The 15,186-nt window shown below is 38.9% G+C and overlaps 1 long non-coding RNA gene across 2 annotated transcripts in view; it reads left to right on the top strand.

Annotated features, from left to right (window-relative positions):
* Positions 1-14,363, top strand: part of LOC122183636 — an 18,648-nt gene extending 4,285 nt beyond the window's left edge. Inside the window, exons 3-4 of one of the 2 annotated variants that reach the window (XR_006180299.1) lie at positions 10,546-10,661; positions 14,269-14,363. This is a non-coding gene — a long non-coding RNA (uncharacterized LOC122183636). Of the gene's footprint in view, positions 1-7,856; positions 8,191-10,545; positions 10,662-14,268 lie in introns of those variants that run through there. The other variant, XR_006180300.1, reaches the window with a different exon arrangement.
* Positions 14,364-15,186: the final 823 nt, after the last annotated feature.

The raw sequence follows: 15,186 nt of genomic DNA, 5'->3' as shown, positions 1-15,186 counted from the left end.
AGCTCTTAAATAGGTCCAGGAGGGGTGGAGCCTGGCTCCACCCCTTCTGGTAGCACAGGTGAATTGCCTTCACCTGTGCTCCTCTGGCTGACTCATGGCTCACCTCAGGTGATCAATCAGAGGTTCAGGCCGTGACTCAGCAGTTCCCATACAGATCCCTAAAGGCATCTGGTCCAACCCCACTGCAGTGAACAGGGACATCCACATCTCAGTCAAGGTACTCAGAGCCCCTTCCAGCCTGACCTTGAATGTCTGTATGAATGGGGCATCCATCACCTCTCTAGGCAACCTATGCCAGTGCTTCACCACTCTCATTGTAGAAAGCCTTCCCTGTCTGTGTCTCCTTCCCACTTCTGTGGTGGAGTTGAGAGGAGATGGGATGCAGGAACACTGGAGAATTGAGTTGCTTTCCACAGCTGTGGCATCAACTCTTGGGTCTACACCAGTGGAAGGACCAAGGCTGAGATTATAGCCATGTTCCCTCAAGAAACAGTGATTTCTCTGGAAGAAGGTGGCAGCATTTTTCATGCAAAGTTGCTGTAAATGTGGATAATGAGCTATCTGCAGCTAGTTTTCTCTTTTCTTGGGTAGGAGGTAAAGAAGGAGAACTAGCTTTATGCTGAATGGGTGCTTGTGCAAAGCGGGTCAATGCAGCCATTTGTGAGCAGCTTGCAGACATCAGGAGTAAAGGTTCGTTACATCTCTAATTTTTTTCCTCCTTTGGGCAGGTGGCCTAACAGCCCAGCAGCTGATCCTACTTTTTAAATTTAATTTTAATTGAATGCACTGCTAGAGATGCCTTAAATTGACTCTTTTTGTTTAAATTTCCTAAGGGATTTTGCCCCAAGACCTCTATCCTAGTGATAACTTATTCTGGCCAATGGAGCCAGTGCGTATTTATTGTATATCTGTGTCCCTTCTCTGGCTTCTGCTACCACGAGCACTGCAGTTGCTGATGACTAGAAAATTACTCAAGTGTGAACTGTTTCACTGTCTGTCACTTTCCTCATTAGGCTACTGAGAAAATATACCTATGACTCTGTCACACACAGCCCTCATTAGGTTAGCAGCACATGGAGATCATTGCCTTTTTTAAAGATGGCTGCAGGAAAATGGCTGTGCAGCTTGATGTTCCTCAGTAATAAGTGGAAGCAGCAAAAGCTGGGCTCACTACTTTCTTCTCTGAAATAATTGCATTGTTTGCAGAGCCTGATCAGTGCAAGGAACCAGTCAGAGACAGCAGTCCTGCTCCTCGCTGAGCAGAGTAGGCAGAAGGTGCTCCAAGTCAGGCACTGTGCTAAAGAGATTTGGGACATGAACACCCATTTTGGGCATCTGATTTTCCTTTTGCCTGTTAAACTCTGTCAAAAGTGGTGTGTTTTCCTTCTGAGAGCAAATCTAGATGTATCACATGTGGCTGCAGCTGGTGGAAGTGAGGGAGCAGTGTATTCTGCACCCAATTCCTACTGAGGAGCCATTAGCCAAATTAGCTTTAATTAATATGCACGTGGCTTTAGACCAGATTGCTGTTAAATGCTTGTGCTGAGCTTCTGCTAGAAAAGATGTGCGCAAGGACTACATCTCTAACTAGTGCTGCTTGCTTTTTAACTCACTTCTTTTCCAATGCAAAGTGGAGTGTGCCACAGCCTTCTGCAGTATGTGCTCTGAAATCAGTTCATTAACTCTTACACGCTCTAGACAGACGGGCAGCTATTTGCATGCTGGGATTTCTTTATCTGAAGAGTGCAAATAGAATAAGATAAAATAGTAACTACTGATGAACTGCAACATGTGCCAACTGCTAGAGAAGCCACATAATCCCATGTGCAACAGGGCCATGGTGTTGAATGGGACCATCTTGCAATGGGAACTGGTCCTTGCTTGAAACTGTGCTCCCGAAAATTGAATAGAGCCGATTCTGTGGTGGCTGTTCCATGGCTGCCTCAGTACAGCCTCCTGGGGCACTACTTTAGTCTTTCATGCTTTCTTTATATGTATTCTTATTGTAGTCTTAAAGACCTGATGGGCGTTTTCCACAAGTCTTTTTGCTCTGAACCTTGATAGCAAAGCATAGAGCAGTGTCTGGCCTCCAATGCTGATAATGCACCTCTGCTCAGCCATGTATGTGTTATTTCATTAGCAGTGGCATAGAGGACCAGCAATGTCCTACAGTTGATTAGCCTTGTAGCAGATGTGTATCCCAAAGAATAAGTTGATGAAAAAATTTATGGAATTTTAACTTATTTAAAGTTGATATCCAACTCCAAATTAATTTTGATGTTGGATATCATGATGTGCTTGACTTGCTCTGCATATATTCTCTTCAATTCCATATACATATGATTCTTCTCATTATCTGTACTTACAGATTCAAAGGCAATTAGCCTCGAGATTTCTAGAAATGTAGAAAAAGAGATGTTTGAATTTTTATTTCCCATAAAATTACTATTTTCTTTTTCATTTAAGTGGAACTGTAATTTCTCTTGAGGAACAGAAGAAAAATGTCTGAAACAAAAAATTCCCTCATGGCACTGGAGGCGGCAAAGGACCATGATCAAGAAAAAGAATATTTACTTGTGAGAACAGTGGTTCAGACATTGTCTGAGAACACTGTGTGTGGATTCTAAGGGACATGTGAGCTCAAGAAAAGGTTCAAACTTACATTTAGCCCATATGAAATGTGCCAAGGAATAGGAGTCACCCCACTAAGTAGCAGCCCAAAGAGGGTGGCTCTAACATCCAGCCACTGAGCAGCCATAGGAGACAAGCCAACATCTTGATTTTTTTCCTTTCTGTCAGATTCACACCACTTTGGTGTGAGTCACACCGAATTCACCCTGCTCACCCCAACACCCAAAGCCCAACAGGATTCCACATGGCTCGTCCAGCTTACCAGGCCGGAAAGAAATTCCCACCCTGTGCTAACTTCATAATTGCCTTCAGCTTCATGGTAGCAATTAGTTTTCTTTTCCACACCTAGCTCAGCTTCAGACACACCAACTTTTCAGGGAGATAATTAATTTACAGCAATATTACTTAGTTCATCTGGCTGCTTGCTGTGTCTTATTAATGCCTAGGTACTGAAGACTTTTTTCCCTTCATTCTGACAGGAATTCTTGCAGTCTCAATGAGCAATTAGTGTAAAAGAGAAGAGCTGTCATGAGGAGATAGAATTAATACCAAAAATATCCAAGCCCAAACCTGTAAATCTTTAATGTCTGCAACTTTACATTTTTTTTTAATTCATTAAAAGATACATTATTAACCACGAATTTTCTCCAAAATATGCCAGCTATTAAGTAAGAGCTTTTCCTTAAAGGTTTCACAAGTTAATTTTAATAATTGTCATATAAATTAGAAGTATTATGTCATATTTCAGGAGATCAAAATTTATCCTCTTTCACATACGATGCTTCAAGAGTTGATTTTTCTTTTTTTTTCTCTCTGTCTCTCTCTTTTTTTTTTTTTCTTTTGTAGAACAGCATTTTCATAACAAGGTACCATTTTCCATAGCTTAATTATCACTGGAGTTCCCATTTGGGCTTTCAAAGGAGTGTTGGCAGCATCATTTCATCTTCTTTTTGTTAAAGAACACGTAACACGTAAACGATGCGATACTTTCTGCAGTAGGAAAAATAAATAAGAGTCTTGCATGAAGATATTATGTGTAACAGAGCCCGAACTGGTATCTCACTAATGTGTATATAACCCACTTTATAGAACCATAGCTTAACCAGGCTAAGGGCTTAATTGTTATCGATTAATTCTTCCCACTGCTCCAATATCAGTCGTTACGGAAATAATCTCCATATCCCTCGTTAAACATGCATCAGTTTCCACAGGAATGCATTTTTAAATAAGAAATGCTGTTTGAATATTATTGGTTTTACTGGTTGTTCAGGCACTTGGAGCTGTGGTTGCCCAATCTGTCATAGTTAATCAACTCTCATCTCTTAACACTGGCTGCAGTTATCAATGAGTTGAGGATTAATATTCTGGGCGAAGCAGATGATAAATCATTTGTATATAATTAGTGTACAGCAAGGTTACAGCTGACATGAATTTTTATCTTAATTATGAGAGAAATTTGTTCCATTAATTTAATTTAGTTTGCATGAGTGGCTAGACACCTAACAAAGTTAATCTTACACCTGTCATTACAACATTAAGGAGAGTCTCATTTTCAAGCTGTAGACACAGATACTCTGCGTATAAGGATAATGTTGCTCATTCTGATGAGAAAATAGATGATCGTGGACAGAAGATATAGAGCCTACTCTTTTTAAAGTCTTCCCAAAGGATTTATGTGAGAATATTACAGAGATTCAGATCTTGTTGCCACCGTACTGAGTAGACTAATTTTCCTTCAGTCTTCCTTCTGTACTTCCTCATGAAGGAAGCTCATATTACTTAGAGAGGGAGTTTTTTTTGCCTTATTTTTATAAATACATATTTTAATTGCTACAACTATGTGTGTGTAGTCAGCAGAAGGCATGTGACAATGCCATACCACTTGTATGACATGATATCTGCATTAATGGCGATGGGTGAGGAAATGCACACTGCCTGCACAGCCTTCATATTTATGTGAGAAAGAATTATTCATAACTTCATCTACTACACAAACGGCAATTATGCAGGCATTTCTGAGGTTTCAGCACACTAAGTAAACCAAGTTCTCTGTTAATTATCCAAGCAATTATCAAGTCTGATAAATCATACGTGATTGATAGATAAGGTGGAGCTGTTTGGGTAGCAGGATATGGTGTTCGTTATTTTGCTCATAATTAACCGAGCACCTAAATGAAAGAAGACTATTTGTGGCGTCCTTTATAAAAATGTTTATCTTTATAGATTTGTTGATTATAGTTATTTAACCCTGGTAGGATGACTTCGGAAAAAGAAAAGCCAATACCCGAGTCTTTTTACAGCTAATGAGATGAGACTGAATACAGTGGGGACAGAAATATAACTGAAAATTGCATTCTGCACTCGCTTGATTCCAAATACATATTTGTAATACAAGCCGGTCTGCTTCACGTCTGCAGCATAAAAATAACCCTCTAACAGAAACACTAATTGAACAGTAACTCAGATTAATGTTTTGTAATATTAGTTCACAATTATTACTCTCAGCTAGGGTCAAGAAGTATATAGTTGGATATTCTCAAAGAAATGACTGATTTAAAAACAAAGAGCTCTAATGGAATTCAGTAGTGCTTTTCAGTCATTCCAGTTGGCATCTCTATTACCTGAAATGATTCACAGTCCATTATGGGAGCTTCCATGCTAATAGAATGTCTATCTTCTGTAATACAGACACATCAGGGCACTAACTGAGAATCTGTCACAATGAATTTCATCTAGATTTCACTTCATCTCTTCATGGACTGTAAAATTTGCTCTTGTACAATGCCTAAATTTACTGTGGGTAATTGAGAGAGATCTATAGATGCAGCATGTGGTAAAAAGCGGCTTTCCAGAGATCTATTGTAAATTGTGCAGATTTGGTTCAGCTGGGGAAAAATTATGAAGTGCTGAACATCAGCCTTTGCTAATTAAATTTTTTGGGGAGCTCTGGAAATATTTTGAGTGGATCACGGCAAATAGGGCAGTGAAAATAGCACTCTGCTTCCAATGTCTCTCCTGCAGCTGGAAAGGTAATAAAAAGCTTTTGAAATTTAAGAAACCCCAAAAGAGAGGTAGGCAAATGAGTGTAAGTAGGTCCCATTGCTCCTCGTGACAATTATGGATCACACCACGTAGACCTGTGGTATTTTTATCTGCCTCATGTTTACACAGTACAGGGTGGGCTGTTGCCCACTTTATCTTACTTCCTCCAGTCCTGTAGAAAATCCTCCTTAAACAGTGCAGGTAAGTACATTCTGAGACTATGAATTCTAACTAGATGTTGCTGTTAAGTTCTATGCATGGACTGCTGATAAAAAATTAAAATAACGTTTAACACATGGCTCATTTTTTTTCCCAGCTGAACACCTACTGCTCTGCTCATGAAATAGATATCCTGGGCAGTATCAACCATTTATTTCTTTTTCTTCTCTTTTTCTTTCTTTCTTAAAAATAAAAAATAAAAAAAAATTACTTGTTCTTATTAAAACCTAAATTAAATTATAGGTGTCCTTACCAATCACAGACTTTAATATTTGTTGGCCAATTACAATTGTGATATATTCTATAGCTTTTTTCCTAAGCCACAAACTGAATAATAGCATCATGCTCCACTGCAAGTGAAGTGATCTCAGCCTTTACATTAGGAGAAAATCAGAATGGTATGACTGCAGTTCATTACTGAAATAGGTAACTGATGAACTGAAAAGACAAAGGGCATTGTTAAATGAAATGTCATTATTAGAGCTGCTCATGTTTAACAAATGTACTGTAAGTGAATTCAGTGTTTTCTCCAAAGTTCTCTGTAGGAGGTTCACCACTCATATCTTATGTTCTCAAACCTGTTCAATGTATTTTTACTTTCCTCATGAAAGCAATGATAACTAAAGCCTTAAATAAACACCAGTTAGGCTGTTGCAAGAAAATGTTTCGTCAGCTTTTATCTCCATCAGGGTTTACCTCCAGAGCTATTGCTCACTCCTGATCTCCTGAAGACAAGCCTCTTAAAATGTTTCCAAATGTTTATTATGTTTGAATAAGTGCCTTGTTTACCCTGTAAGAAATTGGAAGGTAAATTCTGAATTTCGTGGGGAAAAGATGTAGGCTTTAGGCTCTGGTTCAGCAATCTATGACTATGCAACAAAGCACTTTGGCACGTGTTTAATGTCAGGTCCTGAGGTATCTGTTTTAATATGTTGCTGAATTGGGGCCTTAAAACACAAGCAGTACCTCTGTCCTCATATTTTAAGAGCTGTGTAAAAGTAGTGCTCTGATATTAAATAAAAAACATATAATACTTTCAGCATCTGTAGGAAACTGTTTGCATTGCCCCAGAGGTGATAAAAATAATTTATGGACCTCAGTATTTTTCTCAACAAGGAAATGACATCAGCTTTGGCAATCAGAGCTAGTTAGCAAAGCTTTTCTGCTACACTTATGGATATACTTGAACTGCATATTCTTTGACTTGTATTTTAGATTTATTGGCAGATACATAAGTCACAGTAAATAACTTAAAAAGCAAGTGATGCTCAGCGTATTTTGAGCATAGACTGATTGACAGATGAAGAACACTGCTCCTTCACCCATGATTGAAACCTGTGCCCTTCCTTGTTATAAATATGTCTAGTGGGATGTCATGTGCATTTTTTAAACAAAAATTCTAATATAACTGGAAGATGAAAAGCATATTCAGACTGTGATATGTGCAAATGTGAGCTTGAAAAGCAAATATGTAGTTATGTTTCTACAATAAGGGTGATGGAGAACTGAGAGCAACCTGGAAGCCCTCTTTTCTCCAGGCAGTCCCACTCTTCCACTCTTAGGGCTACAGAGTCTGACCCCATGCTGTGTTAATGGCCCAAAAGGAGAGATGAACAAGGCTCCTCTCATTCTGCTGCCACTGCATTTATGTTTGAGCCAGCACTGTTAGTAGCTGAGTGTTTCAGCCAGGGCTTGCTTATGTCTTGGACAGGTTTTGAAATAGAGATCTGGGCCTTGGATGCCCTGTGCTCCTCAGTGTAATGATGGGGTGTGATGGAGGGAAGTCATGGTGGGGTCCTCTGGTCTGCACTGAGCAGTGAATGTGAGGGATAGGTGTTGTATGTGATGACGTAAGAAAGCCCAAAGCCTGGAAGCACGATCTTTCCTGATACTGCTACAGATCTAACATGTTGAAAGCATTGAGCAAACATCACTACTATTTCTTCATCCTTTTTTCACTTTAGGCAAGGATTTTAAAAGCTGCAATCAAATATCTCCACTGACATCTCCATCGTTTGCCTGCTGGAAATTAGAAAACAAACATCCCCTCCTACCATCCTTGCACCAGCAGGAAGATTAATTTAAAGTGTGAGGCAGAGCTCCAGAAGTTTTTCTCTTCATTGTTTTGTTCTCGTGGCTTTAAACCAAGTCATCATTAACCCTTTCACGCAGCTTTTGTGGTGCTGAAAGAAATGGCATCGTAAAAGTTTTAAAGCCACCCGTGGTGATATATCCAAATTCTCTCAAATGTAGCACAAAATACTAAACATATAATAATAAAGAATGAAAGTTTACTCACTTGCAACTGAGCTTCATCCTCATCTGTGAAGATACACATAGGTTTTAAATACAGATTTAAGAAAGGAATGGTAGCAGAGCCTCTATGTTCTACTGTTTCTATGACCAAAATCATCACAAACAAATAAACATGACTTGGATTAGATCAGCAACTAATGAATGAATATTTCTCCCTCAATGTGCCTTAGTCATCCCACGGGTGCTCCATGCTCTGGAAATGAACCTTGCAGGCTGTGAATATGCACTGAGCTCCAGGAATGAGCTGCAGCAGTACCAGCCAGCGGGAAAAACATACGCTGAGATTATTTTGCCTATTTGTTGAACTTCACTGCCATCTGCTGCTGGAAGGGAACTCGGACCTCAGGCTGGGAAAGGTGCACGGGCAGTGTGTCATATCAATTCCAGCTTCGAGGTCTGAAAGTGCTGTAAATGGCAAGAGGAAAATGTTTGCTCACAGGATTGGTGTCCCATGGGACACAACATCAGGGGATATTCTAATAGACCAAAAGATGCTGTATCCCTACCAGTGTTCAAGTGGCCAGTGATTATGAAATCAGAAGCAATCCTGCCCCTGTGCAGGCTCATACTTCACTCAAGGGAGCTTTTTTCCCAGCCATGTCTTGTCACAACTCCAGAACACCAGCCTAAGGGATGCCATCCTTTGCCTCTTCTTGCACCTTCCTCCCTAGAGAATAAGCCTTCCTCATGTTCTCTTTCCAGCATTATTGCCCCGTCTTCCCTCCAACAGACCCTGAAAAATCCCATCTCTTCCAACTAGTTTAAAAGAACCTAGAGGAACAGCTTGAAAAGTAACCAGTAATTATAAGGTCTCTCATTCAGTGCAATGGAAATACCAGCACTATATTAGGCTGAGATAACCAGATTAGGTGCATCATTGCTCACATCATTCAGTATGTCAGGTAATTTTCTTCCAGTCCTATTATTATTGCCTGATGCTGGCATTTTCATTGTGTTTAACAACCAGAAGTATACCACATCCAGGAGAAGAGAATGAGGAAAGGATAGGGAATGAGGACTGTATATAAAGATATATAAAGACTATGTATATAAAGACTATGAATTCAAACAATAGAATTATATTACGAAAAACATGTTAACAATACAAAATATCACTGCTGGGTATAGTTAGAGATAAGAGGTCTGTAAAAGAAAATGACTTAATTCTTTACCTTGATGTAAGACAAAGCAACAGAAGTCTTTACTTTGACCTCAACAGGATTTGGATGAGACTCAGTAATACTGCTATGCAAGCTAAAGAGATCGTTGAAAATTAACCTAAATACTCTGTTTAGATAGTTAATCTGATGGCCTTGAAAATCAAATGATGATATTACATTTACTGCAATTAGTTGTTTTCCTCTGCAGTGTCTGGGGTATGCTCTCACTGAAGCAGTTACTACACCAGTATTAACTCTTTCCCCATGGCAACACCTACTATCTCCTTGCTTCTTTGCTGTTTTTTTTTTTTTTTAATTACTAAAAAGCTTGATAATCAATATAGCTGCAGAAAAAGCAAGATGCAGTCTATCTCCCCTTATGCCTTAGCAATAAAATTGCAGTTCAGTCCTGATCTCAGATTATCAGTTGCTATCAAAGCTGTGTTATGAACTACAAGGCATAAAAAAACGTAGCTCAATTTTCAGATACCCTACGTGCAGAGTTAGCAGTTAGAAAAATCTTATTTTGCCTTAGAAATTGACTGAATTTGTTATGGAATTCAGTGGAAAAGCTTCAGAATGGAACAGAGGCACAACAGTTCCCAAGTAGAGCAACATGTCTTGAAGCAGTCAGACTTGTATTATCCAGCACTGGGCTCCCTGTTAGCGCCAGAGTGTGTTCTGGTGGATAGACTCATGTCCATGTCTCCCCTGCATAGGCCATGGAGCAAAATACTTATCTTCTAACTCTTAAATGAAAGATAAGTGAAAAACTTCATGAAGAGGTCAGTCTAGAGCTGAATAAGGTCAAAGTGTAGAGACCTGTGTTCTTTTCTTTGCCTTTTATTTCTCTGTAACTATTCCTCTAAAAGTGTTTAAAGTAATAGTCCTAACTAACCTTTTCACAACACCTTTCTTCTTTTCTGTAGTTTCTTCTATGTGAGCAGTCAGTTCTTTGCTCAACCATCCAGCATATGTGCAGCAGCCTTTCAGTCTTCCAGAGTCTCTTAAGAACTGGTTTAGCCTTGGAAGTTCTGCTTCTGCCACCAAGTCTGTAGCTCATAACTGGCATTCTGACACCACAAGGCACAATAGCCCTGCTTACCATCTGATTTTGGACCCCCTGAATTTACTTCACTGTACTGAAAGCAGACTTTTTTTTCCCTCTCTCTTGCAGTTCAGCACTCTGACCCTCGCTAAGAGCAGCTCAACTATTCTGCTTAAGCTGATTGCACCGCTTCTCTGTTCCGCAGCACGCTGCCTTGCTTCATACACCTGCAGAAATAAAAGCAGGTAAGTCCTGATGTGATGCTCTGATACAGCACATGCAGCTCATTTCAGCTTGCTTTCTGAATCAAAAAATACAGGATATTTTCTGCTATACAAAGGGAGAGTACAGCAAAAGGACTGACTACAAGGCAGACAGCTAGGAAAACATAGATTGACAAAAGAGAAAAGGCATTGTCTGGTATTTTAAAAAATCTTCAGTAGAGAGTTGGAAGAGAGCCTTTCCAGAAGAGATTAGAGAGAGAAGTGGCTTTAAGATCTTGGTGAAAGGTTAATTATTCTCCCTGTGGAATCGTGCCTGAAGTAAATCTGGCAGCTGTACTTCCCAGTGGAAGAATTACTCAGTGCTGCCACTCAGTGCTTCTGCCCCACACCGACCATACAGAGCTTGCTGCTCAGCTTCCCATCAGCAAAAGGAAATAATTTCTGCTGAATCTATCTACAGCAGTGGATGGGTTTCTACTTTGCAAAAAGCCTGAATAAGAGAAGCAATGCATATCTGCAGCCATAGGTAATACTAGCCAAGTGTGTGGTGCTAAAAGAGTCCCACCAAGTCCTAAGAGCATAGCCAAGAGATAGAAAGCTGGAAGGTGATTATATTCCCTATATAGAGGCAGATCTAGGAGATAAGAGGTAGCTTCACATTTATTTCTCATACTATGCAAAAGTAACACAGACACCAAGTAAGAGAGCAGCAGTAATGGGAAGCAGAGCTTGCTGGAGGCAGCTTTTAATGCTTGCTTTGTGAATGAGCTGTGATTTTAATTGCCATTTGAACCAAACTAGTCTGGACAGCCTCCAACATAGCCCAAGTGTTAGCCTATCTGTAGGAATGTTTTAACTCATTGTAAAAGTCATGGAAGTTACTTAGCATCATTTTCCAACTGTTTCTAGAAGGAATAAGTCACTGATAAGAGAGCATGATTTGGGGATACACAGTATAATTCCAAACATATTACTTCATGCTTTCCAAACTCACAAGAATATGAACTGCTGGAGACAGCAGAGAAATTGCTAGGAGAATTCTACAACAAAAAGACCTCATTAGCTTTGAACTATACAAAAAAATCCAGCACAGTCGCTGGAGTCAACCAAACTGCTGCTTATGGGTTAACTGATAAGGAAAATGCTAACAATCTTGGAGGTGAATTTTTGTCCTAGGTGGCCCTGCTTAGAGGATGTGAGGCTGTGTAATAAAGTACTGCTAGTTCTCCCTATTTATATTATGGGCCCTTGCAATATTCAGTGTTTGTTTAAAGCCCAGCTCCTGGAATCGAGAGATTAGGTGAAAGTCTCTGTTCTAATTAAGAAACAAACATTTCTTCATTTTACCGCGGGTGGGGAGAAGCACTCCAAGGGCTCAAAAGCCAAAAGCAGATAGCAAAAAAGCTTTGTATTGATATATAATTTAGATATATTAAATCACCTCATTTAAGTCGATTACGTTATTTATGGAGATTGAATTTTTGATGTTCATTGTCTGGAAACACTGGCAATGCCATATCCAAGAAGTGTCTGATTTGCTTACTAAACATCCCATCTTTAATCAGCAACAGAACAGTTTCAGAGAGATGCAGGCTCAGGTCAGTAGATTTATTTCTGATGAAGATGGTGAGAGAAAAATAGCAGCAGTGTGCTTACCTGTGTGACTGTGACTTAGCAGGAAATGTAGAATACAGAGCAGGCATCCAAGGCCACCAGTAGATGCACAGTATGATGTCCATATCCATGGCATGTAGAAAAGGAAACAACTGTGTGTGGAACATTTGCAGAGCTGCTGAAGAGGGATCTTCCCTTTCTGGCATGTGATCTTTGGTACAACTGAATCACAGATACCCGATTTTAAAAGAAAGAACCTCCGGTGATGTAGAAACAGTTGCAAGCAATGCAATGTGCATCCACTGTTGCCAGTAGGTGAGATTGTGAGTGGATGCAGACTTGCTTATTGTCTCTGCACAGACAGCTTCAGAAACAGCTGAAATTAATGAATTTTCACTGTTAATGGAACCTTACCAGGTGGGCTTTTAACTATTAAGCCTTCTCGACTTGGGTCTCTCTGGCTTCCTATTTTTGTATTTTGCCTTCTGAGAAGCTTAGAACCCTATAAGTTGGAAGCTAAGACTTCTAGAGATGTAACTTTTTTCTCCCTCACCCTCTCTGATGGACCTTATTTCTAATTTAGCATAAGTGATTTTTCTTCAATTCATCAACTACTGAAATTAATATTATGTGGACCGTGATTGTGTGATAAGTTAAAAAGTAACTTGGTAATTATATGACCATGAATTTTTCACAAACCATATACATAAGAGACTTATGTGACAGTTAAGAACTTCCATGGTTTCTAAATTCTTGACTTTTATCTAATTTCTGGCAAGGTTCCCTGATCTTTAGGGGTTTTGCATGGCTTTTGAAGTACAAGCAGTAGGTCTGCACAAACCAAAGCTTAGCAAAGCTTGTTTTTTGAAGACTAAAATTTTAGAAAGTGCCTAAGTAATTAGCCAACTGTAATTACTAATTACAGTATCAATTTATCAATTTCTATCTGTACTCACATTAATTTCCCTTTGAACTGGAATGAAATAGATGCAATCACCACTGTGAAAAAGAATCTGTTCAGAAAAAAAAAATATATTTGCATATTCAGGTTCAGTTTGTGCTGAAATTGGTTATGATTAACAAATGATAGACAAGGTTATAAACCATTCTTTCCCCCTACCTCTGGATATACAGAAGATTTTTCTTAATAATTTTTTTTTTCTTAATAATCATTTCTGTGGGAAAAGAAAATCTTTGAAAAGACAGTTAAGCCAAGCTCCTTGAACACTGAAAAGAAATATAAAAATACTTAGATCACACATAGAAATCCTTGAAATGTCCAGTGCAATAAAACTTGCATTTCATGGGGCCCATAAAATCTGCTCCAAAGCTGCCTAAAAATGGCTGAGAACAACTCAGAGAATGCTTGATTTAAATTATGAGAACTTTCTGATGATTCAAAGGACAGAAGAGATACGGCCACCATCAGCTCAGATTTTTTTTAAGCACACTCACTCTTGTTTTCCTTATGTCTGATTGAATGACATATTAAAGCATATTAGAACAGGCTTTCCAAAATACATCCTCTACCCAAACAATACAAATAGCAGAATAGCACTGAGCTGTGGCAGGTGTCACCAGATGGTGCTCTTCCACCAACTGTCAAATGTTTGCCTTACTATAAGCAAGTTTTGACACTTAAAAAGATGTTGTTCTAGTGTTAGTTTGGATTATGTGAGAATCTGCCTAGAAGTAATTTAATGATGGAGGGAGTAGAAAGAAAATAGCAAAGTTTGCTTTCCATTTAGGGTTAAGTTGCTGACGGACTAAAATTCCTAAGAGGCTCTGTGGGCATCTTCCATTTCAGAGTGCATTCATGTATCAATAAATCAGTTTATGTCTATTCAGGCACTATATAGCTAATAGCTGCATTCTGAAGCAGCTTATAGATAGTTCAGAACATCTTAAGGGTGTGTGTAAATCGTTGACAGCTACTAGTGTCATAATGAGGTAATAGTATCAGAAGATTTGTTAATGGTTTTGATCCTTTTTTTTTCTTCTTTTTTTTCATTAGGAGAGGCTATTCTAGAAGTCAACAAAGTGAAATAATTCTTGACACAATCATTCTTGATGCTTCTAATTCCCAGAAAGGTCCTATTTACTTGAATATTGCAGGAATCAGGTAAGAAATGGGAATGTCTTTGTTCAGCACTTCACATACCTTCCCACTCAGTCTTCAGCCTATTTTCCTATTTTTTGCTCAGCTCTGTTCAAGGTTTCAGCTCAAGTGCTTACCTTGCATTTGTACCTTTCTGTCTTCCTGCTTCATCACTGGTATTTTCTTTTGCTCCTTTTACTACTTAGCTGTCTTTTCAATTGTCTTTCACAAAAATTGACATGAAAAAGAAAAGGCAGAGAAACTCCTCTACCTTAGACAGATTTTCTCTTGAGAGTGAAGTGTACCAGGGAGAAGTCTTTTATTGTTCCAGATTATCTGGCTCTACAGGAGAACTTAATTGTTCCTTTTTATGACTATTTCAAGTGAAGGATGTGCCATACTGTTATGACACATAGAAGGTAAAGTCTAAATCCATATATTTTGCCTAAAAAAATCAAAGATGAAAATATACACCACTCTGCCCCTGTGTAAGGGTTTGTTCCAAGAGAGACAGTAATCCAGCAGCCTGTATTCTTTTGTTCCTTCAACACCAAATAAATCTGAAAGCTTGATTCTATTTACAAAAGTTTTATCTTTCAAAAATATAAGTTAAGTTCTTGTGCTTTTTGTTTTTCAACAATTCCCAATCAGATTTGCTAAGTCTAAATATAAACAAGACAAAAAAATTCTCTCCAGAGCCAGCTTCACAGACACAGCTGTGATCTAACTGAAATTTAATACCCTGGCCAAATCGAGGCCTGCATGACGCACTTACAGTGCAATTGTTCTCATTTGCTTTGTACTTTCTCTGGTGAAGACTCAATGACTCAGACT

The sequence above is a fragment of the Lagopus leucura genome, unplaced genomic scaffold (assembly GCF_019238085.1).
Source record: "Lagopus leucura isolate 7727_CA_CO unplaced genomic scaffold, USGS_WTPT01 Super-Scaffold_100019, whole genome shotgun sequence".
In the NCBI taxonomy this organism is placed as follows: Eukaryota; Metazoa; Chordata; class Aves; order Galliformes; family Phasianidae; genus Lagopus; species Lagopus leucura.
Note: the sequence above shows the minus strand (reverse complement) of the source record. Positions and strands in the feature narration are given on the sequence as shown.